Below are 6,920 nucleotides of genomic sequence, written 5' to 3'. Positions count from 1 at the left end.
TCCCCTCTAGAGACCTTGTTTTTGATTTTTTCTTTTCTTTTTTCCTTTGTAGGTTTCCTCATCTTCTTTAAGAAAAGAAAATGGCTTCCGTAGATTGGGTTGATGTTATTGTCCTAGGGGAGGAGCCGTTGGTTGATGTTGAGTTTATTACCCATCTTCGTACTCACCACCGGCTCTGTACCTCGGATGAGGATGAATCTAAGTATGAATTGCTTATCCCAAGTCCAGAGGACTGAGTTTGCCATGGGAGGGCCAACGGAACGGCCCCTCATTTCTTCTTTATGTATGAATGCATGATCATCCGTTTGGGCATTTTTCTACCTTTTTCAGATTTTGAGATGTCTGTTTTGCAACACTGTCGGGTTGCCTCTACCCAGCTTCACCCCAACTCTTGGGGTTTTTTGAAAATTTATCAATTTATTAGCTATACTTTGGAGTTCCCGACCTCTCTGAAAATCTTTTTCCATCTTTTTCATATGACCAAGCCCTTTAGTGGGCTAAACAATAAACAACAATGGGTTTCCTTCCGAGCCATACAAGGTCGGAGAATCTTCACCCTTTTTGACGAATCCTTCCACGACTTTAAAAATTATTTTTTCAAAGTGCAAGCTGTAGAGGGTCACCACCCCTTTTTCCTGGATGATAATTCTTCTCCTCGCTTTCCTTTATACTGGCTGGAGGCCTCCCCTTGTGAGAAATATGGTCTGGATGACCTGGATGAAGTAGAGGCCGCCATTGTGGGGTTCCTCCGAGAAGTGTGGGGGAGGGCCCCATATTTGGATACTAAAAAGTTTCTCCAAGGGTCTCCGACCTTTATCCAAGCACAGCTAGGTAGCTTTCCTTTGTTCATTAGATTCCTGACTCGTTAACTGAACTTTCTGACTTGTTTAATTCATTAGCTAATATTTTATTTTTCAGAAATGGCGAAGACGAATGCTCAGGAATCTTACCAGAGAGTCCAGGAGGCCAAAGCAAAGTCTCGCGCCAGGACTGGTGGTACCAGGGTTATCTCTCCTCCTCTTCCTCCTCGGAACGTTGGGACTCTCTCCAAGCCCATTGTGATTTCTTCTTCAGCTTCCTCTCAACCGCCCCCCGTCGTCTGACCCTCCCCTGAGCCAGAAAAGAAGAAGCGCAAGACCTTAGAGTCTGGCTCTTCTGGTGAGGTTAAGGTAGATGCTCTTGTATTCGTCCAAAAGAACATCTACCCCCATGCTCGTATAAGCATGGATGATGTGTCTGTTCGGAGCCACCTTACCACTATGGTTGAGGAGAGTCTCAAGGCGGCGGGGGTTTGCAGCAAACTTTTGGATATTTTTGAGAAGACTCCTCTCAGCTCTTTAGGGATGACCTCGAGGGTCGAGGAGCTGGAAGGAAGGCTTCGCTCATACCAAGAGCATGAGAGGGAGTTGAAGGAGGAAGTCGCCAAGCTGAAGGAGGAGAAAGATGCCCTCCGGGAGAAGGGGAAGGTTTTACAAGCCCAATGCAACATGGAGATGGATTTGAGGAAAACAGCGCAGGCCAGCTATCAAAGTTTATTCAATGACCTTGTGTCTGTGAAGAATGATCTGCTGAATTCTCGGAAGGCATACGATGAGTTGGAGGACTCTATTGCTGATGGCGCCGAGGAGTCTTGGAGGATCTTCCTGGAGCAAGTCAGAGTTATTGCTCCCGACTTGGATCTTTCTCCTTTACATCCTGACAAAGTTGTTATTGATGAAGCCATAGTTGATCCCCCTATCCCTGTGATCGTTTCTGAATCAGAGTTGAAGACTCAAGGGCAGAGGATCATTGAGTCTCCTCCTCGTGGAAAGGATGTTCCGAGTTCTTCAGCAGTTCCTCCTATTTCCTCTTCATCTCCTATGGATGCCTCTGTTCGCGGTCCTGGTGGCGCTCCTCCTGACCCCGGTGGTGGTGATCTGTCTACTCCTCTTCCTAAAAAATGATTTGTGGGCTATTGGGGGCCCCGGCCTGTGGGTCCCCCATTTTTAAACTCTTTTATTTGCTTTTGGTTGGTGGTATTTGTTGAACAATTTCTTTTGGCCTTTCAAGGCCGTAAACAAAATATTTAAAAATACCCTTTTTTAATAAGGGTTTTAAATTACCTTATGCGTGTATGCTTTTCTGATTTTGATTTTTCAAAGTCCCCTTGATCGTTTTCTGAAAACCTTTCCCTTTGGTTTGTTTGTTTTTCTGAGCCTTTTTGTTTAAAGACTTTAGGACAGCCTTTAAACTTTTTCCTAGGTTTTTCAATCTCTTTTTTGTTACCCCTTATACTCAACTTTGCTTTATTGAGTTCTTATGACTTAGGTTATTTTTACGATGCATTTTTCTTCTACTCGGCTCTTCACTCCGATTTACGGGTCGAAGTGTTTCCGAGCTTCTCTACTCGGGTTTTCATTTCGACTTACGAGTCGGATTGTTTCTGAGTTTTTACGATCAACTTATATAACCTCTTTACACCGACTTGTACCTCGTCGTTTTATCCTGACGACCGTCTAGATCGATTCATGGGATTTTCACGTTTTGTCGAGCTTAAGTTGGCGTGTTTCGTAGAAAGACTTAGAAAATAGAAAGGAGTTTATAAGAGATATTGTAAATGAAAAAAGATCTTTATTGATTGGGGAGGTACCTTCTTGCTACTAAGGGTTTTTAATAGCCTATTTTCCCTTAGCCTCTACTATGATGCCTCGTTAAAAACCCTCCTCCAGAAAAAACCCTTTGATTTTGGAAAAAAATCATGAAGTTGGGAAAAGAGTACATCAGGGAGTAGAGTTCGCTTTTAGCTGTAGTACCTTTTCATATTACAAGCATGCCACGACCTTGGGAACTTAGTGCCGTTCAGGTCGGTCACTCTGTAATAACCTTTTCCTAAGACCTCATTGACTTTGTATGGTCCCTTCCAATTTGCAGCGAGTTTTCCTTCCCTCGATTTGTTGACTCCAATGTCGTTTCTGATCAAGACCAAGTCGTTCGGGGCAAATGTTCTTCAAATGACTTTTTTGTTGTACCTTGTAGTCATCCTTTGTTTCAGCGCTGCTTTTCTTATCCGGGCTTGTTCTCGTACTTCGGAAAGTAGGTCCAGCTCTTCTTTGTGCCCCTGTATGTTCCCGATCTCGTCATGGAGAATCACTCTTGGGCTTTGTTCGTTGACTTCTATTGGTATCATGGCTTCTACGCCATAAACCAGTCGGAAGGGTGTTTCTCCCGTGGCGGATTGAGGGGTCGTCCTGTAAGCCCATAGCACTTGTGGGAGCTCTTCTGCCCAGGCTCCTTTTGCATCTTGTAACCTTTTCTTTAGCCCTGCTAGTATGACTTTGTTGGCTGCCTCGGCTTGCCCATTGGCTTGCGGGTGTTCCACCAAGGTGAACTGGTGCTTGATTTTCATACTAGCTACTAGGCTTCTAAAGGTAGAGTCGGTGAACTGGGTTCCATTGTCTGTAGTAATGGAATAAGGTATCCCATATCTTGTGATGATATTTTTGTAGAGGAACCTCCGACTTCGTTGAGCAGTGATGGTGGCCAATGGTTCTGCTTCTATCCACTTTGTGAAGTAATCTATTCCCACGATTAGGTATTTAACTTGTCCTAGTGCTTGGGGAAAAGGACCTAATAAATCCATCCCCCATTTTGCAAAGGGCCATGGAGAAGTGATACTGATGAGTTCTTCTGGTGGAGCCACGTGGAAATTTGCATGCATCTGACATGGTTGACACTTTTTCACAAACTCTGTGGCATCTTTCTGCAAGGTCGGCCAGTAAAATTCAGCTCGGATTACTTTCCTGGCTAGTGACCTTGCTCCGAGATGGTTTTCGCAGATCCCATTATGTACTTCCTCTAATACCTCGGCAGTTCTTGAGGTCGGTACACACTTTAATAATGGTGTTGATATCCCCTTCTGTAGAGAATATTTCTCACCAGGGTGTAGTGTTGTGCTTCCCTTCGGATCTTTTTTGCCTTTTTCTCCTCTTTAGGGAGGATGTCAAATTTCATGTATTCGACCAAGGGGTTCATCCATCCGAGGTTTAAACCGACTACCTCAAGTACTTCTTGTTTGTCTTCTGTTTTTACTACTGAGGGTTCTTGGAGGGTTTCTTGGATCAGGCTTCTGTTGTTCCCTCCCGGTTTGGTACTTGCTAACTTGGATAGGGCGTCCGCTCTGCTGTTTAGATCCCGAGTTATGTGTTTGACCTCGGTTTCTGCAAAGCGCCCAAGGTGCTCCAGAGTTTTCTCCAAGTACCTCTTCATATTTGGGTCCTTTGCCTGATACTCTCCACTTATCTGGGAGGTCACCACTTGTGAGTCGCTGTATATCATCACCTTTGTAGCACCGACTTCTTCTGCCAGCTTCAATCCAGCAATCAAGGCTTCATATTCTGCCTGATTATTTGAAGCTGGAAATTCAAATTTTAGGGAAACCTCTATCTGGGTTCTTCTTTCATCTACCAATATTATGCCTGCGCCGCTTCCTGTTTTATTGGAGGATCCATCTACATAGAGTTCCCATGTAGTTGGTTTTTCCTCCTGATCCCCTGTGTATTCTGCAACGAAGTCGGTGAGGCATTGGGCTTTAATTGCTGTCCGAGTTTCATATCTTAAGTCGAACTCGGAGAGCTCTATTGCCCATTGAACCATTCTCCCTACAACATCCGTCTTTTGGAGGATTTGCTTCATGGGTTGGTTCATTGGTGCGGTGTTTTATAACTCACAAACTAACCGGCAAGTGCACCGGGTCGTACCAGGTAATACCTTACGTGAGTAAAAACTTCTCTAGTTTGTGGTATCTTAGCTCAGGGCCTTGTAGAACTTTACTGATGAAATAAACTGGATGTTGTCCGACCTCGTCTTCTCTTATCAGGGCTGATGAAACAGCTTTGTCCGCTACGGATAAGTACAGGACGAGGTCTTTTCCAGATACTAGTCGAGTCAGAATAGGAGGTTGGCTTAAAAACTTTTTGAACTTCTGGAACGCCTCCTCGCATTCAGGAGTCCATTCAAACTGACATCCCTTTCTCAATAAGGAGAATAGAGGAAGGGATTTTAGTGCCGATCCTGCCAAAAATCTGGAGAGGGCTACAAGTTGGCCATTCAGCTGCTGGACTTCCCTCAAACAAGTCGGGCTTTTCATCTCTAGGATGGCTCTACACTTATCGGGATTGGCTTCGATCCCTCTTTGTGTTAGCATAAATCCTAGAAAATTTCCTGCCTCCACCGCGAAGGCGCACTTTGCGGGATTTAGCCTCATCCCGTGCAGCCTTATGGTGTCAAAGACTTGTGAAAGGTCGGACAAGAGGTCGACTTCTTTCTTGGTTTTTACCAGCATGTCGTCGACATATACTTCCATTAGATTCCTGAGGTGAGAAGAAAACACTTTATTCATCAACCTTTGATATGTGGCTCCCGCATTCTTCAATCCAAATGGCATGACCACGTAGCAGAAATTAGCTCTGGGTGTGATGAATGATGTCTTCTCTTGGTCTGGCTTATACATTGGGATTTGATTATATCCCGAGTAGGCGTCCATGAACGATAAGTATTGATACCCCGAGCTAGAGTCTACTAGGGTATCAATGCTTGGCAGTGGATAAGGGTCCTTGGGACATGCCTTATTTAGGTTAGTATAGTCAACGCACATTCTCCATTTACCATTTTGTTTCTTAACTAGCACTACATTAGCTAGCCATGTTGGGTACTTGACTTCTCTGATGAAGCCAGCTTCTAAAAGTGCCTGTACTTGTTCTTCCACTACGAGAGCTCGTTCAGGGCCGACCTTGCGTCTTCTCTATTGAACAGGTCGGGATCCCGGGTAGACCGAGAGCTTGTGTGACATGAGCTCGGGATTTATCCCGGGCATGTCGGAGGCCTTCCAGGCGAAGAGATCGGAGTTGTCTCTTAGGAGCTTAGTCAACCCTTGTTTTAGGGTTTCCCCTAGGTTGGCTCCTATGTGAGTATTTTTTCCTTCCTCTTTGCCGACCTGTATCTCCTCTGTTTTTCCTCCCGGTTGTGGTCGCAGCTCTTCTCTGGCCCTTGCACCTCCGAGCTCTATTGTGTGAACTTCTCTGCCTTTTCCCCTCAGATTTAGGCTTTCATTGTAGCATTTCCTTGCCAATTTCTGATCTCCCCTCACCGTTGCTATTCCCGCTGAGGTCAGGAATTTCATGCAGAGGTGGGGAGTGGATACCACTGCTACGAGTCGATTAAGGGTAGCTCTGCCGATTAAAGCATTATATGCTGACCCGACATCAATGACTATGAAGTCTATACTCAGAGTCTTTGATTTTTCCCCTTTTTCAAAAGTGGTGTGGAGGGGCAAAAATCCCAGTGGTTTTATTGGCGTGTCCCCTAATCCGTATAGGGTGTCGGGGTAGGCTCTTAATTCTTTCTCATCCAACCCTAGCTTGTCAAAAGCGGGTTTAAAAAGGATGTCCGCCGAGCTTCCTTGGTCTACTAGGGTTCTGTGGAGATGGGCATTTGCTAGGATCATAGTTATTACCACTGGATCATCGTGTCCAGGGATTATTCCTTGCCCATCTTCTTTTGTGAATGAAATGGTAGGGAGGTCGGATGACTCCTCTCCGACCTGGTAGACTCTTTTGAGATGCCTTTTGCGAGAGGATTTTGTGAGTCCCCCTCCCGCGAACCCCCCTGAGATCATATGGATATGTCTCTCAGGAGTCGACGGTGGTGGGTCTCTTCTGTCGATATCATCTCGCTTCCTCTTCCCATGACTGTCCGACCTTTCTATGAGATATCTATCAAGCCGACCTTCTCTAGCCAGCTTTTCTATCACATTTTTAAGGTCGTAACAATCGTTCGTGGAGTGACCATATATTTTATGGTACCAAGTGGGCCCGGAAGTGGATTTTTATGTCATTTACTCATCTCTGTACACCTTAGGCTACTAGTTCTCTATAAGTAGGACA

The sequence above is a fragment of the Arachis duranensis genome, chromosome 10, assembly GCF_000817695.3.
Source record: "Arachis duranensis cultivar V14167 chromosome 10, aradu.V14167.gnm2.J7QH, whole genome shotgun sequence".
Classification (NCBI taxonomy): domain Eukaryota; kingdom Viridiplantae; phylum Streptophyta; class Magnoliopsida; order Fabales; family Fabaceae; genus Arachis; species Arachis duranensis.
Note: the sequence above shows the minus strand (reverse complement) of the source record.